At 43.7% G+C, this 19599-nt stretch overlaps 4 long non-coding RNA genes across 9 annotated transcripts; 3 read left to right on the top strand and 1 right to left on the bottom strand.

Moving 5' to 3' along the window:
- Nucleotides 1–113: 113 nt before the first annotated feature.
- LOC112877126 lies at nucleotides 114–3513 on the bottom strand. Of its 3 annotated transcripts, XR_003225443.1 has the most exons (4): nucleotides 3220–3511; nucleotides 2999–3122; nucleotides 2473–2546; nucleotides 114–2359 (listed from the first exon to the last, which is right to left on the bottom strand). It is a non-coding gene; the product is annotated as an uncharacterized LOC112877126 (long non-coding RNA). The 3 variants fall into 3 exon arrangements; XR_003225444.1 differs by having other exon boundaries at nucleotides 114–2546; nucleotides 2999–3142; nucleotides 3220–3513; XR_003225442.1 differs by having other exon boundaries at nucleotides 114–2546; nucleotides 3220–3497.
- Nucleotides 3514–4951: 1438 nt separating this feature from the next.
- Nucleotides 4952–9201, top strand: LOC112877124. 2 transcript variants are annotated; one of them, XR_003225437.1, is made up of 5 exons: nucleotides 4952–6067; nucleotides 7533–7729; nucleotides 8076–8164; nucleotides 8553–8880; nucleotides 8973–9201. It is a non-coding gene; the product is annotated as an uncharacterized LOC112877124 (long non-coding RNA). The 2 variants fall into 2 exon arrangements; XR_003225438.1 differs by lacking the exon at nucleotides 8076–8164 and having other exon boundaries at nucleotides 4953–6067.
- A 3673-nt stretch (nucleotides 9202–12874) lies between these two features.
- Nucleotides 12875–15862, top strand: LOC112877125. Of its 3 annotated transcripts, none has more exons than XR_003225440.1 (4): nucleotides 12875–13839; nucleotides 13959–14043; nucleotides 14545–14625; nucleotides 15551–15862. It is a non-coding gene; the product is annotated as an uncharacterized LOC112877125 (long non-coding RNA). The 3 variants fall into 3 exon arrangements; XR_003225441.1 differs by having other exon boundaries at nucleotides 14510–14625; XR_003225439.1 differs by having other exon boundaries at nucleotides 13959–14625.
- Nucleotides 15863–16098: 236 nt separating this feature from the next.
- LOC112877128 lies at nucleotides 16099–18381 on the top strand. Its single transcript, XR_003225446.1, has 2 exons — nucleotides 16099–17603; nucleotides 17689–18381. It is a non-coding gene; the product is annotated as an uncharacterized LOC112877128 (long non-coding RNA).
- The last annotated feature ends 1218 nt before the right edge of the window (nucleotides 18382–19599 follow it).

Here is a 19599-nt window from a genome sequence, read left to right as displayed (position 1 = left end):
CTGGGACCAGTTAAGACGGTTGTTAATGTTCACTGCCTAGCAACCGGCACTTCAGCCCAGTAACATCCTTCTGTGTTTTGTTTCTTTCCAACCACATAAACAAAAATCCTAACTACTAAAAAAAGTTATATGCAAGATTTTTCCTTGAAACTAAAGTTACAGTCCAAAAAAAAGTTACATCTAACCGTTAGAAAGTTACAAAGTACATGTAAGATTTTCTTACATTTCCAAGAGTGGGCTCATGCCCATTCCCAAAAAAAAAATTCTAAAGATAAAGTTATAGGCAAGATTTTTCCCTGAAACTAAGTTACAATACGAAAACAAAAAGGTTACATGTGACAATTTGAAAGTTACATGTAATATTTTCTTACATTTTCAGGAGTGGGCTCATGACCATTTTTCAGCATCCCATCTAAGACACCATTCTGTAGCATTCTGAACCAGCACTTCCCACCACATGATTAATAAGAAAAAAATATTCCAAAGTAAGCCACAAAACCCCTAGAACGGCGCATACAACTATTGACGGTGCCAAAATTTTACAAACCAGCTAATGGCCTTACTGCCCATATAAGATTCTCATCCATACTGTGCTCATATTTTATTAAGCAAATAACATGGCTCTACGATCTCATCTCAAAAATACATAGTAATTTTCCATACAACATTAATATTTACTGTTTCATAAAATAAAAAGCATGGTGCTATGATCTCGTCTCAACAAATTAAAAAAGATACAATGAGGGACAATATTAAACTATCAAAAAAGAAAACTTTTAATTGAAACTATTAATGAAATACAGAAAAAGGGTTGGAAAAAGTTATATAACGATGTAACATTGAAAAAAGTTCTCATAATTATGTATAACTTCCATCAGAATCAAAGTTTAAGCAGCTGGAGGGTGCCGCTCATATTGAAACTATCAAAGAAATATATACAACATAAAAGATTTTCCACTCATATTGACAAGAAAAAACAAAAAAAACACATTAAGCAGCTGGAGGGTGCCACAATGCTCGCAGGCTACAACATTCAGAATTTATCTAGCCTGGAGGTGGAGCCCCAAGACACCATGAAAAGAGCAGCACGTATCATATATTATTTTTGCAGACAAATCGAGGACATAGAAAAAGAAAAGCACCTGCTCTGCAGAAATAAGAGGAAAAGGGACACATGTAGTAGGATGTAATTTGAGGGGGTGAATAGTATATTTACAAGGGTATGGTAATATTACTAGCTAATCAGCTACACATTGTGGAACATATCCTGAAATTTTTTTAAAAAAAGTATGCATTTTTTCAGGTTGATACACCCTACCATATTGAACAGAACATGTGCACATGTCCAGCTGCACGACATGTAAAAAAGTTTAGAGCAATGATAATTTGAGGTGCCTGAAGTAGGCATGTGCTGTCAGATCTGGACAGGACAAGGACAATTAGCAAATGGTAAGATAATAGCAAATAATACATGCACATTGACAGCTCGTTACAGATCAATTTAGCTTATCTCAAATATCCAAGTTAGTACAGACTGAAAAAAGAAATAAAGTGGTAGGAAAACAGGCGACAAGACATCAGGAACACAAAGGGCAAAAAAGAGGCATCAACAAAAACAGATGGTGATTAAAGATCAAGAACACCATGTTGGAGAAGACAACATAGAGATCGCCACATTAGTGGCCAGCCTTGGTGATCATTGGTCTCCCAACTCAAAAGACCCACCAACAGAGAACATATGGATGGTTCTGAGAAACACACCACAATAGTTGTACAAGAGCAATGAGTGCAAAAAAAGAGGTGAACAGAGAGATGACCACGGATTCTCAGTGCTCGTTCGCCTCCAACTTCAAAAAGCCAAAACAGCAGCACCAGACACAAGGAAGCAACTCCAAACAAATTAGAAGCTAAATCACGACCTAGAATATACCTTAGGTCGAATTATTCAACACAAATGCATATTTTTAACTTCAAGATAAATAAACAAAGGGAAACAATGCAAATATCGAAATCAAAATCACGACCTTCAGACTAACAATATAATGTTGTTTGTGTATGCCATTTATTTTCAGGGTCACCTTAGGAACCTACTTTGTGTATGTAGTCTTGTGGAGCACTGGTATGTGAGAATTTTTAAAAAAAGTCTAGGTTATTTCACAGCCTATCAATAAACCTATGTAGTAAATAACTAATTTTTTGCAAGCTAAAAAAATTACCCAAATTTACCCAATTAGCGAAAGCATAAAACATTCAGTCTGTTTGGTGGATTAGCTCTCCCCATGGGAGTCAAAAAAGGAGCACAGCACACATAACACACCCACTATACATGGCCAATTTGCTTTCCACACAAAGTGAACCACTGCAGGATCAAAAAATTCAGACTTTCAGAGTTTTCCAGATTAACAAAGCACATAACTCAACACATGGTTGTTCTAACCAAAACTGCAGGACAAATCAATGGAGCAAACATACCTTGCCCCTAAACCCCCAGAGCACACCATTCTTGATCTCCCTGTAAGGGAGCGAGTTCAACGGGAGCTTGTCGCCTGCAACAACACCACACACATGTTAGCGCATCGATCAGATAGCCAATACTTTTGGCAAATCACAACACATAGGCGGCATCAATGATGATAGCACATAAGTTGAGATTCATTGTTGTGCTTCCAGACCAGATTTGCTGCAAAAATTTTCAATAATTTGCTGATAAATGTTACAGTTGCCTGCAACAAAACACATAAATGTGATAAAATTGCAAATGTGCTAGCGGTGTAAAAATTGATACAAAATAAATAGTAAGTTTGATTCAAGACATAAATCATTCTACATACTTTCTTCAACCTGAGAACAGCTAGATAGCTCACCCCAGGCACAAAATGGTACACTAGTAGATGAAAATCCCCAAATGAAACCTAAGCACACTATAAAATTGAATCTAACTGACCCACAAATGAACTAGACTCGAGCAAATGTGGCACAAATAGGCCAGGGATCTGACCTCTATCCCCACAGATGCCGCAGGGCGTTGGAGCAGACATTGCTGCGACGGGGAAATGTCAGAGGGCCTAGCTAACGCCACCTCCTCACCGTCGCCATCATGGACACCCTAACATAACCAAACCCTAGAAGACAAATGAATTGCCTCCAAGCGATTGTGCAGTCGCTGTCAAGGGAGGTGGAAAAGGAGAGTGGATCAAAAGAGCCTGAGCTGTCGAGTACCTGGATGGGGGACGGAGGCAGGGAGGAACGCTCGGAGCAGAGGAAATCGGCACGGCGGCGGGCGGCAGCAGCGGAAAGACCCGGGAGCCACGCTCGCTGAGGGAAATGGCGAGGACAAATGAGAAGAGAAGAACGGGACTGGACAGGAAGTGGCCGGGGCCCGGGTGACTTGTGACACAGTAAACGGGCATGAAAAATAGTTATCGCGCGGAACCAGATGACCTATTAAGATATGAGGCGTCCTCCCGTTGATCGTTAAACACACGTTCAAGAGCGTCGATTGATGGATAAGCAATATATCAATCGACTGACAAGAAGCAAATATGTTATTTATATGTTATCTAAATCTAACTCCTCTTTATATTATCATAATAATCATGAATTTATGTATTTATTTATTTATTAGTTTATATATGTAAACACCTCACACGTAATGTTTTGAAATCCAAATATAAAAAACAAATTGAGAGAACTCAATTCTTAGGTGCATTTATATTTATATATTATCTAAATCTAAATCCTCCTTCTATTATCATAAAATCATGGATTTATGTATTTCTTTCTTTATTAGTTTACATATATATATACACGCTCACACGTAATGTTTCTCTACCACATAAAAAGAACGAAAGTAAGACTCCCACTTGGTGCGACAAAATTTTCAGGTCGCTCCCACTCCCCCACATGCGATTCCGGTAAAACCGGCGCCACCCCCTCCCCCTTCCCCCCCCCCACCCCCCCACCTCCCTTTGGTGCGACCATAATTTTCTTCTCAAAAAATGCCACTATCTATAGGGCCCACATTATCTCGGTTAAGGATATACCACTTTGTGCGGCATGGAAACCAAACTGCCAGCCGCACGCGATCAGCCCTCCATCATCGTCGCTCATCCTCCTTCATCTCCATCCCCATGCCTGGCTCATCGTGGGAATAGATCACTGATCACCTGAGGCCAAGGGTGGCGGCAGCGGCGGCACCTCGTCAGCAAGCGTGATCGGTTCGGCACTGATCCACCGGACGGACCGCGTGAGGCCAAGGGCGGCGGCGGCAGCGGCACCGCGCCGGCAAGCGTGTCATCGATTTCCTCCTCACCACCGTCGATATCTTCAACTCCTACGCCGGTAAGCCATGCAACCCCGTCTACTGTTCATGGCACGGATCGATGAAAAGCCTACCGCGTGAAACCTGAACCTAGCTTGTCCACGTCCATGATCGTCCTGCAATTTAGCAAACCCCCAGGCGGTACCTTCTCCACGTCCACGGTGCTGCCGCCGTGTGGATCTCTGCGTACCTTGCAGCAGGCCACGTTCATGGATCTCAAGCCGGCAGCAATGAAGGCATCTCTGAATTAAGATTCATGATTTGCGGTAAGATCCAAAAGAAACTACAATGCTTTGATAGAAACATTTTTTTTTGAGAAACAAAACTATTGCATACTTGACTACCTGTATCAGCGATTGCAATGCTAGGTGTGTAGTTATAACGCATTGTTTTTAATTATTGTGTGTAGATCATTGTCAACTCTAGAATTTGAAGGCTGCAGTTCAAGCTATTGCTCGGTTGTCCAGCAGAGATGACCTCAAAAGAAAAATTACATATCTTAAATATATATATATATATATTTATTGGGTACCCTGGGTATGGAATAAGGTACTGCATACCCGAGCCAACTTGTCGGACCCGACCGGACTCGACTTGCGTCTGTTTTTCTTTTCTTTCGGTTTTTTTTACTGCCCGCCGGTTTTTCCCCACCTCCCCGTCCCCCAGCTCGCAAATAGATCGTGCCCCACCCACGATCCTCCGTACCGTTCCTCCCGCCGGCGAAATAGATCCTCGCTCCATCCGTCCTCCCGCCGGCGATCCTCCGGTGATGCGCCGGGCGCCGCCCTCCCTCGTGCTTTCCAGCCTCGCCGGCTCTCGTCCCGCCCCTGCAACACCCTGCGCCACCCTCCGCCGCCGGCTGCCATCGGCAGGCTTCCCGTCGGTAACCCACGGGCTACCCCCGCGAAGGGCTGCGCGGCCGGCCCCCCTACCGACCCGGCGAGGCACCCTCGCCTGTCCCCAATCTCGCGATTCGGGCCCTCCCCGCTCCCCGGCGACCCTCTGGTGAGGCGCGGTCCTGTCCCCCCCCCCCCCTCGCCGTCCGGCGAGGTCCTACGCTGCCGGCTACCTGCAGCCTCTGGACGTCAGCGCGTCGCCCTCCCCGACGCGCTCCTCCTCCTCGTGCTTGCCTGCCTCGGATCCACGGCCAAGGCTGCGCGCACAAGCAGTGTCGCTCGGCGGTGGCGCCCGCTCTGGACCGAGCTCGACGTGCTGGTGTTCCGCCGCGTCGACCCCGACACGCTCGCCGGCCTGCTCGCCAGGGCCAGGCACCCCAACCTCCGCCGCCTCGAGATCTAGATCTCCATGCCGGACCAGGCGCTCCCGGCCTGGCAGATGTCCTCGCTGCTCCGCACCGCCGAGGAGCACAACCCGGAGGAGCACGTCTTCAACGTGGCCAGCCGGGGCTACCTCGGCGTCCCGGCGCTCCCTCCTCCCTACACCGCCCCCTCCCGATGGCGCTCCCCTCCTCCCGGGCCGATGGCGTTGCCTCCGCCTGACGCCGCCCCTCCTCCTGATGGCGCTCCCTCCTCCCAGCTCGTGGTCCGTTCCGGACGACGTTCCTCCCGTTGCTGATCCGGGTACTGGCGCCGCCCACCGCCCGCTGCTGGCTAGCCCCTGCGTGTTCCCGCATTCATGGAGACGATCTCCCGTTCCCAACGCCGCTCAATCCTCGCATCGCCATTCCGCGAGTCCGATCTGCCCTCCTGTCTCCGGCGATCCTCCTCCGGCCTGCCTTCCTATCAGGTGATTCCCCCACCGGCTCAAGGTCCCCTTCAATTTCCTCATGTTTTGTTGTTCCTACGATTAATTTTGTGCTGCCCATTGAACACCATGGTCGCCGCTGCGGAGGTCTTGTAGTTGGACAGGAACGCCTTTTAGAATCTTCTCATGTTAGTTTAGTGTTATGTCAGTCTCGGTTTCGTGAGATTGTAGAGAAGATTTAGCTCAACACAATATTTAAGTTACATAAACCATTGATAAAATTAGATTTGTACCATGAAAAGATCCAAAAGTTAGATGTATACCATTGGACCCACATGTCATTGACTCATGTGAACCCCACCTGTCAGTGAGATAATGATGGTATATATCTAACGTTGTGATCTTTTAATGGTACAGATCCAAATTTCCCTAAACCATTTGAACTTGTGCTAAACATGGGAAATGGATCTACTTGCTTTTTTTTCAAGAAATGTGTAAATTTACATGGAAATACAGGATGAAAAATTCTCCTCTGCTTTATTCTTCATTTAGGCCCTGAGTCCTGACCATGTAACCCTACAGAGGTTTCGTGTTGGTTGTGTTCATGAAACAGGGACTAATAACAATAAATGTAAAAGCAAAATATAGATGGAGAAAATTTGATTCCAGTCAGATATTCTTGACTATTAATCTGCAAGCATGTGCTGATACTTGAGCCTGGGAAAAGGTTCAATTGCTTGGTTATTTGTGTTATCTTAAAGAGCTTGTAGACTGCCAAATTATAGGCTATATGTTTTCAACTTGTATGTGCATAGTTCTGAATTAGAAGTGCTAATTAGAATAATACGCCGACAGAGGCTGACACCAGCCTGATTTTGATGTGCATTCGTATGTCTAACACACTTTTTTCATTCCAGTAGTCATTATATGCATTTCAGATTTATGTAATGAATCCAACTCAACATTTCATTCCTTCAAGCAATAAGTTACTCTTAAGAATTTAGGTGACTGCTTAGGCATTCACTCACTACCGTATTACCCCTCCATGATCATTCAAGCCATGGTTACGCATTGAAATGTGCTCATGGTTTATGCTGTCAGTCTTTGAATGCAACAAAAATGCTATTTACTGACTCTCACAGAAATCAACGTATGCAAATTGCAAAGTACCCATTTTTTATTACCACAACTAAGATGAATTGGCTCTTGCAAAATCATTGTATTCACTTTTGTTACTACAATGTCGGTGGACCAGTTTTTACAAAATAGTTGGGTTTTCTGTTCACAAACATAAGTTTTCTGCCCACATCTTTTTTTTATTCACAGACTACCGTTGTTGGCCGTGGGTACCACCATTGCATAATGTATCATGTGAATTTTTTGGTGTTTATGATTGGGTCGAGTATTATTTACCACCTGAATTAAAGAATGCTTTTTAGTAGTTGCAACTTCACCATTAATACTCTTAAAGGAATTCTGGTCGAAGTAACTATCTTTGTATTTTCAGTCTTAGCATCATTGAACTCTATTGAACCGGCATGCGGATGCGGGGAATTAGGCAACGGTGACGGCATGGAGCTGGCAGTTGTGGGGGGTCCAACGGCAACGGCATCGAGCAAGCTGCTATGAGGTTTCTGGAGGTGGACAATGAGTTTCACATCACCGGATCGGCAAGTGCAGCTGCGTACAGTGGTGGAATTCCAGGTATAATACAGACAAATCCCATCCAGTTGTAGATCTTAGTCGATCTGATTGAGCCTAATGACTTCATGTGTACATCCAAAATTTGTAGAGACTGGACTAGCCAACCAAATATTTGGTACTAGGCCAAATCCTGGATCATTTAATTGCCTAATGCCTTATATATGAGATCATATGTTCGGATCAATATACTTTGCTAATCTAACTCAAGAGAGGAAATAATGGTTCATTGTACTATATTTTGTCTGATAAATATGTCTTGTTCCATCTATATGCTTGTGATACATGCCCTATGCCTTTGATTGATTTCTGTGTAAACAATGATATTTGGTGTTCAATGTTCTGCCAGGTGACGAAAGGAATAATAATTAAAATCTGGGCACACACAGTTTGCACTATCAAACTCTGCAGCTAATGGAGGCATTACCAATTCATCAGGTCAAGGGAGATAACTGTTATTGTATTTGGGCATTAGTGGATTAGCCAGTGTCTCATTCCCATCTTTCTCATGAAACAATTGCTAGTTCCTGTATCCGTGCAGTCTCACACTCAGTATTTTGAGGTACATGCATCTCAGTCAGTTTAGCAATATGAGCCATGTTTGGTCCACCAGTGTGTGGTAGTCCAGAGATGCAATGCGCACACATTTAGTTCTAGAAAATTCAACATTGCCTGGATTTGTTTGCTTTCAAAGGTTGCAAGTTGCAACATAATAAATGGAGAATCTTCATCCAAGTCAAACTTGAATTGCTCTTTGTAAGTTGTAAATTCTTCAAGAAATACTTATATATTTTACTTGTTAATATTACTACGTGTGATGCTGCAGATACCAGAGGGAGGAGGTGAAGATACAGGAGTGGGTGAGTTGCCAGAAATCTAAATGACTAAGTTTGAAGCTGGCTGCGCAGTGCAGTGTGATTGTTGATGAGTTTATTGGTGCACGGAGATCATCTGATACAATCATCATAGGTGAGGCATCGAGCAGGTGCATTGGAGCAAATTAGGATGATTGATATGATTCTCAACATGTCAGTGCATTCGGATGTGCGGATAATGTATCCAGAAGTCTCTTAATGACTGCCTTCTTTGCAATGAAAATTCTGGAATACTGTGATGGTGAAGGCCATGGCTGCCTAAAGACTAATATAAATCTGGTAAGCACAGTATACTATTTTCTTAAACTACATCCCATCTCTGCAATACCCCAATTTTCTTGTTAAAATATTATAGTTATGCTTTCTTGCAGGCACGATCAGCTGGGATGAGGGATGAGATGCTGCATTACCGACGAGCTTCTCTAGTTTAGTATTGAAGGGTTCCCCTTCCATTTAAATATTTATCTGAAGTATAGTGTGTGCTAGCTAGATCAGTGTCCCAGTGCCTCCTTTCATTGTCCATATATACATGTTACCCTGTTACACAAATTAACTTGGTGAACAAATATGCTGCTAGTAAAGTCAGTCTGTTGTATTTGATGGTGTTCTTCTGCCTATCCGTCACACATTCTCTCGCAAATTCTTTTGCCAATGCATTTTTCGAATACAATGTTCGGAGATGGAGACAGGCAGAGATAGCGTTTCCAAAATTTAGCGATCATTTTCCTCCAGCGATTAGGATTTATTTAGGAAGGATGCTTGGCGGAGACGTGCGTGCGTGCGACTGACTACTGAGAGAAAAAAACAAGCATTGCCTGCTCGGTCCACGTACACGTCGGTCAAGAAACAAAAAAACCAGACGCGCTCGCTTCTGTGCGTGCGGGTGAGCCGCGTCGGAACGGCTCGCGCTCGAAGAAAAACCGCTAGCGGGCTGCGCCAGGGGGGCGCTCGAGTGCGCGCCGCCGGTTGGCTCGGGTATGGAATATATATCTTAAACATCTATAGTTAAATATGAAAATGGACCCAATGCCAGACCAAGACCCCAATATGTAAAACCAAACTGCTGCAAACAGCAGCCCAGTAGTTCCTAGAAAAATGTGGTGTTTGCAAAGAATAACACATACCTGTACGTGATCCAAAGCACCAGAAAGTTCCTGTGGCATGGAATTCAGCTCATGCTTTTAGTCAACAGTAGCTGAATCGCGTTTCCTTAAATCACGTTCAAGCAAAGTTCTCTGGCTTTGCAATTTCTTAATTTCTTTGTGGGCCTCTGCTTTCTCACTCTGGTAAAAGAACATGTATCAACTATACGTCAGAAACAGCTGGCTTTTAAGTGGCAATAAAATTTATATAATAACAGTGGCATGTTGCCTGTTGGTAACCTGAAGTTTTATTTTCTCCTGAATGAAATTCTTAAGTTTGTTCTCGGTCTCTCTTAACTTTGTTTTAGTTCTATCAAGTTCCTTTTGGATAGATTCCTTTTCTTTCATCAAAGAAGATGATGACAAGATTGATACTTAGGACCTCTAAGAGAATGCCATCCTTCTCCAGTTCATGTTGAAGACTACAGTCCTGAGTATAAGTAAAATATTTTAGTGCACTGGTAATGAAGTTATATATCAGGTGATAGAAACTAAGAATTAAATCACTGGAAAGAACTTAGCCAGTGACGAACATCTATGGCCTTCTCACAGCTTTCCAGATTGGCCTTCAGCTTATAAATCTCATTTTGTTGATCTTGGGACTGTTCCTCCAATAGTTTCTGCGCTCAAATCAGAGTAACATTGGAAAAAAAACAAACTGCTTAGAACTTAAGCGCTTTAGGGGGGGAAAATTTAAATACCTTCTCCAATTCAAGTTTGCAAACTTTGTCCATCAAACAGGTTGACAGTTTCTCATAGTCCCTGATCACAGAACCGGACCATGCACTATCTTCACGAGCAGACCTGGCACTCTCCAGTTGGATTCCGAGGAATTTTGATATATTGATTTTCTCAAACTCATCAGAAGTACATAGAACTGTGGTAGCAGGTAGCTTGTTTATTTTTAGTTCAGATCCTTCCTTTTCTTATTTCCCTTTTCTGAACTACAGTTTGTGTGGTTTGCATCTCTTTTAGCGCAGCAGCTCGAAGCTCCATGTTTTGGTTTTTAGATGAACATGCAAATTTTCATTATTAATGGATCTGAACTTGGTTAGTCTTGCCTGTTTGCCAACATAGGAGTGTTGGAGCCTACTTGGGACTTCTCGAGCTAAATAATATTTGGGCTTGAAATTGATCTCTTGTACATGCATGTAACTATCCTAATATACGTTTATTTTTTCTTTTCTTTTCTAGCAGGGGATCTACATTTGCATTTGCAAGCAAATAATGGGTCAGTTTGTTTTTCACCTAATTTAGCTGTGTATGACTTTCAGTAGCTCTTGCTCTTTTAGCAGAAGGCCTCAATGGTTTTTGAAGGAGGACCTCACTCCGCAACGAGTTGAGTTTCTGAGAAGAGGGGAAACACCCCGGGTGACAAACACCTAATATTTTGAGCTATGTTCAGTGGCAAACTTTTGTATTTTGGCAGCCGGTGAAGGAGCTCTTCACCTGTCAGAACTTAAAGAAATGACCACCGTGTTATACAATTTATTTTGTATTAAGTCTTGTTAGAGCAACTCCTCTATGGAAGATAGTCGATGCCATCGAGTGTGGAACGAAGGTCTCATCACATTCAAAAAATCATTTTGGGGTAAAAATACGCATGTTTAAATTAAAATTATTAGGGCATCATTATTTGTTCCCGTTGCAACGCACAGGCATTTACCTAGTTGAAATCAAATAAAAACAAATTGAATATACAATGTATGGTCAAACAATGGAACAATAATATACATGATGCTAATAATAAAGGAATAATATTGCTTGTTATAAAATAAAAAAAGTACGTAAAAAGGTAACACTCGGGATCTGAACCCAGGCCACCAGGCAACAACCTCGCGCCTTGACCACCTGAACCGCTTTGAAGTCATTGGGTATTCCTCAGGACAATTTTACTTGTATGGAACGCGCCCAGATCTATAAGGATGCAAAAAAGAAAATTTAGTGCTGGGGGTGGGGTTCGAACATTAGGTCAATGGTGGGCGCGTCCCAACCAGCTGACCTGCGACACAAATATTGTAAATTGCAGCTCGGCGTCATCATCTACGGCGCCGAGCTTGGCGCCAAGGTTTTATCCACGTCGGTGTCACCACCACCTCGGACACCTCGCCTTGGCGCTGAGACATATTAGCTCGGCGCCACAAGTCATGGCGCCGAGAAAAGGGTCCAAAGATGGATTTTTAACGTCTAAGGGTCTGTATGTGAAATTTTAACAGGAAAAGGGCTAAATTGTGAAAAGTTGGGCACATACCACGCCCGACGTAAGGGTCTGTACAGTACGTGTGCAGACTTTGTATGGTCCTGTAGCACCTAGTGCTGCTAGCACCCAACAACGCATCTATCGGAACGGCGTTCCACGATGTCCCCGTTCCAGGCCAACTGAGTTGGCCAGCAGCACGCACATAGGGTTGTTTGGTCTCATGACCAACGTACCATAAGTTGCTGTAATTTTTCTTACCACACTTACCTAAAGTTAGTCGCTCAAATTCTTCGCCACACTTTGCTATGTCTAAGAGCATCTTGCCACACTTTTACAAGTGGGACCAAAATAACAGCAGAAGAATCTTGCCACAAGTGTGGCTGCACACCAAACAGGTACCTAAGTTGGTCAAACCTGCCCAACTTTAGACGTGGCAGACTGTGGCAAGTAACCAAACACCCCTCAAACTCCAAACCAATTACTCCTCCCTCCTCCCCACCCCCACCTCACCCACCCACACACCACCACCACCAACAAAAAAAATGCAATTCTTGTCTTTTTTTAAGATTATTACACGTACAATGTGGACATCCAACGCGCACACAAGAAGATCGCTTGCTACTTAAAACATAATGTGGAATAAATCTATGAAAATGCAAGTACCAATGCAAAATCGAAAACTTGATCCCTGATGGATAGATTCCACCACAACTAACACAACGAGCTCATCTATGATCTGTTCGCAAATTCTATATATAAACTTTGACCGAAGTTGTATAGGAAAATACTAACATTCTTTATACAAATACCATTAGATTCAAAATATATATATTTTTATAATTAACTTATTTAAAGACAAACACTAATACTATTCTCTTAAACTAATTTGACCAACACAGATCATATAATTGCATTTTTTTTATAGAGGGAGTATGTGTTTTTGAGGTAATCTCAGATCCAGCTCCAAACGGGTGCAATATTTTACGTGCCAAAGGAGCGGTACACAATCTCTAAAACACGATACCGCGTCCCGCCCCGGGCCATTCTCTGGAAGCACAGCGTGCCACGTCGCCCGGAAAAGCAACGCCCGTTGGATCGGGCCATCGAACGGCCATGGCAGCCGGCGGGCTCGCGAGCTCCAGGCACCGCCTCCGTCCTCCTGCCCGAGCAGCAGCGCCGCCGTGCCTCGCACCGGCCACCGCGGATCAGGCCGACGGCTAGGATCCCGTGCAGGGTACCGGGCCGGGTGACGCCTCCGTCCTCCGGTTCGACCCCCCCTCCCCGGCGCGAGCCGCGGGTCACGCAGCGCTGCCCGTGCCGCCGCGCCGCCCCAAGCTAGGCCACCGAGGAGGACGAGAACGGAGGTGGCCGGATCCGCACAGGTCATGGCGGATCTGAGGTGGCCGGCCCTCTGCCCCCTCGTCCCCCCTCGTCTCGCGACCTCCAATGTTGGCGGCGGCAGCCGGATCCGGGCGCTCCGAGCTCCGTGCGGGCGGCCGGCTCGGAGGAGCAGTGCTCACGGCGTCGCGGCCTCGACGTTGGCCTCCCTCTCTGACGACTCCCGTCACGGCGCCGCACCTGCTGCCATGCGTCCTGCTCTGCTCAGCATGGCGATTCTGGATTTGATTTTGTTTTGTTTCTCTTGTTTGTGTCCATCTCAGTTCATTGCTCCTCGATTTGCGATGATATTCATGGTCTCAATCGTCGCTGTTGGTCTGGGACTCAAGGTTGGAGGAGGACGGCGAGGTGCTGGACAGCAGCTCGGCAGCATCTGCAGGGGTCTGGAGTATCTGCAGCTTCCGTGCCCCCCTCCTGCTCCTTCCTGCTCACTATTGCTGGCGCCATCGACCTCCCATGGATGAGGCCCTCATTGTGTTCGATCAAATGGGCATAAAGGTATACATTGTTTTCTTTTATCCCTTTTCAATTTTGCTTACACATCTTTACAATTGTGCTGTGCATATTTATTAAGTTCAAAGTTTGGTAGAGAGATTGACATAAGTCGATGAGTTTAGGGCAACTGCAAAACACTTACTAGGTAATTCCAGCCACACTATTTCAAGCCCTCTGATGCTGGCTAGAGATGGCTAGCCCTGCCAGGTAATTTGATTTCCTTTTTTTCTTTGGTCCATTGCTATATGGATTTATTTTACAGCAGTTCTCATGTTACATGATAACGCTTCTCTTAGTCATGTTCTTCTAGCTACGAAATCTAATATACCACATTAGTTCCTCACCATTATAGGGCATGAGTTATCATAGCAATATAATACCACTTTACTGATAGTCTGAACTTTAAGACATTAAGTGGATCAATATTGTTTCCTGAATATTTCAAGAATGGTTGATTGCCTAACTTCATTGGTTCTATGATTTCAATTAATTCTTAGAAATACCAAGGTAGTGTTGTTAAGATTAATAGATTTCTGTGATTACTGAACTTATATTCAGCTTTCCCTTTTTGCCTAGCTCAAGCTTTCAAAGCTGCAGGTAGAGAGCTCAATGTTTAGGGATCATTATTAATGCATATTTATTCAATTGCTGTCAAAATCCCCACAACAATCAGATTGATGTGTACCATGGTCTTCTTTGCCACTTCAGAAGCACCTACAGATCTCAAGCTTCTTTAGCCAATGTGTAGTTTGATGCCCAAACTACAGCCTTAATCTTTTATATTCCGTGGTGAGCTTGGCTATCCTACTTAAACTATCCTTCTTTCTTACATATTCATATAGACATTACGTCACCAATAGATTGCATGTAAATGATAGTCTCCAAATAAGAAAACAATATAGCAACACAATGGTATATAGAAATGGTATTCATAATTGATCATGGATTGCATGTAAAGTATTAAACAGTCAGATAGCCAGTACTTGCCTATGGGATCGAGAAGTTGTCTATTTAGCTGTCTGTCTTTCCATTTTCATATCAAAAATAATATCCTATTTAAATAGTAGCATCACAACAAGGGAGAGTCCAAAATATATACCATGCATTATTACAACTTGTACGAGAATGGGGCCTATAGTCCACAACAACTCTTAAATTTGATGAATAATTAGTATTTCCAATCATACAAATAATATATACATACATTGACAAGTTATTCAGTGCGTAACCCAACCTGGCGCGGCAACACCGCGCCCCAGGTTTTCTAGTAATCACAATTAAAGTAATCTGTAAGCTGTACTGTACAAGATTTTACAAACATCATCTACATGAAAAAGTTTTTTTTACAACAAATGGAAAGGGTTGAGGATCCCACGAGGATTGGTAGAAGCTTTTTATCTTCTTGGAAATAAAATTGCTGAAGCCAAAAGGCTTCCGATATAATATTCTCTTTACATATGACGACGGAGGATTTTAACAATCAATTATTCTGGAAAATTTGATACCAACCGTATGCATATATAGAACCAAATAATAAAAGAAATAGAAAGTACAAACTAGCGGGCCTCTGCACCTTCCTATAGTCCCTTCAGCAAACTTTTTTGAAAGGGGCCCCGTCAGGAAACTTGTTTTATTATTACCAAGCCTTGATTGCACCATAACATCTGAAGCTTATTCCAGTTTTAACTTCTCACTGCATATTCTATATGATCAGGCGAAGGAAGTGTTCGAAGGAAAGCAAAAGTAGGAGTATATAACTAATCACATGGTATCATCAGCACATTAACTTTTTTTCAGCATACAAGAGGATGTAGCCATTATCAGTGTTGACAATGAACTCTTGCAGTGAGCCAAAGAATGCCTGTACCATAGATTCTTGTCAGTCATCTCAACATTCTCATCATCAAAGAATAACCAATGAGTGTGGCTCTTAACCAAGCTGATATAGTGGCCATTATTTGGTCCACTTCCAACATGAACTACCACGGCGAAAAGGGAGTAACGTTTGGTGGTTTCTTTACCTTCATTCTTGTCTGAGCTTCCAATAGACTGAAGTAAAGACAAGTTTTTATCACACAATTACATGAAATTAAAAAGGTGATATAGCAACTCTAAATGTAAATATCACAGTGATAACAGACAAGAGGCCAAGGGACAACCAAGTCAATTGCCCAGAAGTTCTACATGAGGTACCGGGTGATTTGCAGTACATTAGGGTGGGTGTGTGTGCGTGCGGGGGGGGGGGGGGGGGGGGGGCGCTGCTGCAAAACAAAGCACAACCACATGCTTTATCCTCAGCACTCAAAACTCTGTTGAGCTGAAGCTCTTTAGACGGTTATTGAACTATTCTGTTCAATGTCTAGTATCAGGTCAAAAAATGTTTCATCTCTATGAGTCATAGTTTCACAAATGCCTAACTCCTAGCCACCTTGTCAGAGACTGCTGTGGGCAACTTCAATGCTTATTTTGCTTTAATTATGGCCATAAGGCTCGCTTTTTTGCTAAAATGATAGTCTTCATTACAAATGGATTCTAAAGCCTGATAAACCCTACTCCCAACAAAAGGCGGCAACTAATCCTATTCAGTGGTCCTTTGGCCCTAGTGCCCCAAGTGGCTCCAAATGAAGACTGGAGGGTGCATGATCAGGGTTCTGGAGTATCTCAAAATAACTCCTCCCTAATAGCTAGTTGATTGTTCAAGAAGGAAGTGGTGTAGAGATTGAAGTTAATATTAATCCTTTGCAGCCCTGTCTAAGAATGTAAAGAAACAAACTGGTATTGCTCTACTTGTTCTCCCCAACCTACCTTCTCTTGCTGTCTACAGCAATCAAACTGAAGCTCCGAGGGGCAGGGATCTAAAAACAGCAATCATCAACTTTCTCACTGGAGGAATAAAGCATCTGACCAACAACCATCCTGAAAGAACAGATCAGTAAGGCATTGCATAATACTCCACCAATTGATCACAGAAAGGAACACAAAAAAATAGTGCCTGAAACAGGAAACAGTTGGATCCCGCATTATGAGGAGAACACTATCAAGTCTTTCTCATTATGTTGCTGAACCAATGTCTCACATCCAAGCAACACTCACAAATAGCAACATGCAATCAACCAAAAAATGCCACTTTAACATCATCAACAGGTTCATCTCCTTTCATCACCAGTCTTCGGTGTCTTGATGGGCCTCCTTTTATCAATCTAAGCGATAGATTCCGGTGTCCTTGTCTAGGCGGAAGGGCTCGTGTTCTCTAAACATTGCCATCTGAAACTGTACCATGAGTTTCGGCGCAACAACATGATAAATGTGTTCAATGTCGTCCGCAGCGAACATCTATAGTGGAATGTTAGCTTGAGCGACTCCACCCACAGGAACAGCTTGGGCTGCTATTGTCGCTCTTGCTAATGCATTTTGGATCAATCCAGCCTGTGTGATCCTTTGTCTTAATGTTGGGCTGCCTAACAAGGTACTCAGCCGCTGCTACTGCTCCTGCTTTTGCTTCACTGGGAGACAATGGAACCCCTAACAGAAGAAATTGATGTAAGGTGTCTGCAATCACTAAAGCTATTGCTGGTGGCATTGGATTCAGAAGTCGAGCAGCAAGTGGCAGTACAGGCTGAACTGCTGCTGTTATTACAGGCTCTTGCTACAGCTGCACTGTGTTGCAAATGGTGCCATTCTTTGAGCCCAGCTGCTGCCCCAAATATTGCAGCTTCGATGTGTCCTAGTAGTCCGCCTCCAAATGAGCTTGGCCATTTCGCCGGCAGGTGAAGAAATCATCTATGTTATCAGCATATTGAATTCTTGTTGTCAGGAACGCCTGTACCACGTTAGCCATGTTGATGGTTGTAGGGCGGTTCCATGGAGCGTACCGGAGAACACAACAATGAAGATGGGTGTTGTCCATTGCACTTGCCAACCAAAGATTTGCACCGGGAGGTTGTATATCTTGCATAATCCTTGTGTATTTTGCTGCATCTGTCTTCTCGATAACCTTGAGACGCTTATGCATCCGATCAAACAAGGCCGCTTTGTTATCTTCCTCTTCATGACAGAAGTGGGTTTGCACGAGCAAAGAGTCTCCAATGTTATACTGCCTCAGAGTATCTAAAAGGAGGGCCAAATCTTCTGGTAACTGAAGCGATGAATGTATGCCATCCTTGATGAGGCCGCCACCACTGACATATTTCTTATAACCCTATTCACAGTAGCACCGATCGGTTTGACCAATTGTAGCATTACATGCATGCCTTTGAGGTTGCCCATGTAATCAGTTCCAAAACAGTCTCTATTGAAACCACCATCTAGGCAATATCCTAAAAGATGCAACTCGCAGAACCATTTCACCAAACAATATTTAGTCCCAAACGGTCTCCTCGTGCAAGGTGGACTACAGATTGTTCGGTGAAATGGTTCTGCGAGTTGCATCTTTTAGGATATTGCCTAGATGGTGGTTTCAATAGAGACTGTTTTGGAATTGATTACATGGGCAACCTCAAAAGCATGCATGTACTGCTACAATTGGTCAAACCGATCGGTGCTACTGTGAATAGAGTTACAAGAAATATGTCAGTGGTGGCGGCCGTCATCAAGGATGGCATACATTCATCGCTTCAGCTACCAGAAGATTTGGCCCTCCTTTTAGATACTCTGAGGCAGTATAACATTGGAGACTCTTTGCTCGTGCAAACCCACTTCTGTCATGAAGAGGAAGATAACAAAGCGGCCTTGTTTGATCGGATGCATAAGCGTCTTAAGGTTATCGAGAAGACAGATGCAGCAAAATATACAAGGATTATGCAAGCTATACAACCTGCCGGTGCAAGTCTTTGGTTGGCAAGTGCAATGGACAACACCCATCTTCATTGTTGTGTTCTCCGGTACGCTCCATGGAACCGCCCTGCAACCATCAACATGGTTAACGTGGTACAGGCGTTCCTGACAACAATAGTTCAATATGCTGATAACATAGATGATTTCTTCACCTGCCGGCGAAATGGCCAAACTCATTTGGAGGCGGACTACTAGGACACATCGAAGCTGCAATATTTGGGGCAGCAGCTGGGCTCAAAGAATGGCACCATTTGCAACACAGTGCAGCTGTAGCAAGAGCCTGTAATAACAGCAGCAGTTCAGCCTGTACTGCCACTTGCTGCTCGACTTTTGAATCCAATGCCACCAGCAATAGCTTTGGTGATTGCAGACACCTTACATCAATTTCTTCTGTTAGGGGTTCCATTGTCTCCCAGTGAAGCAAAAGCAGGAGCAGTAGCAGCGGCTGAGTACCTTGTTAGGCAGCCCAACATTAAGACAAAGGATTGCACAGGCTGGGTTGATCCAAAATGCATTAGCAAGAGCGATAACAGCAGCCCAAGATGTTCCTGTGGGTGGAGTCGCTCAAGCTAACATTCCACTACAGATGTTCGCTGCGGACGACATTGAACACATTTATCATGTTGTTGCGCCGAAACTCATGGTACAGTTTCAGATGGCAATGTTTAGAGAACACGAGCCCTTCCGCCTAGGCAAGGACACCAGAATCTATCGCTTAGATTGATAAAAGGAGGCCCATTAAGACACCGAAGACTGATGATGAAAGGAGATGAACCTGTTGATTATGTTAAAGTGGCATTTTTTGGTTGATTGCATGTTGCTATTTGTGAGTGTTGATTGGATGTGAGACATTGGTTCAGCAACATAATGAGAAAGACTTGATAGTGTTCTCCTCATAATGCGGGATCCAACTGTTTTCTGTTTCAGGCA

This window comes from Panicum hallii, chromosome 9 (assembly GCF_002211085.1).
Source record: "Panicum hallii strain FIL2 chromosome 9, PHallii_v3.1, whole genome shotgun sequence".
Taxonomy (NCBI): Eukaryota; Viridiplantae; Streptophyta; class Magnoliopsida; order Poales; family Poaceae; genus Panicum; species Panicum hallii.
This window is presented reverse-complemented; position numbering and strand designations above follow the sequence as displayed.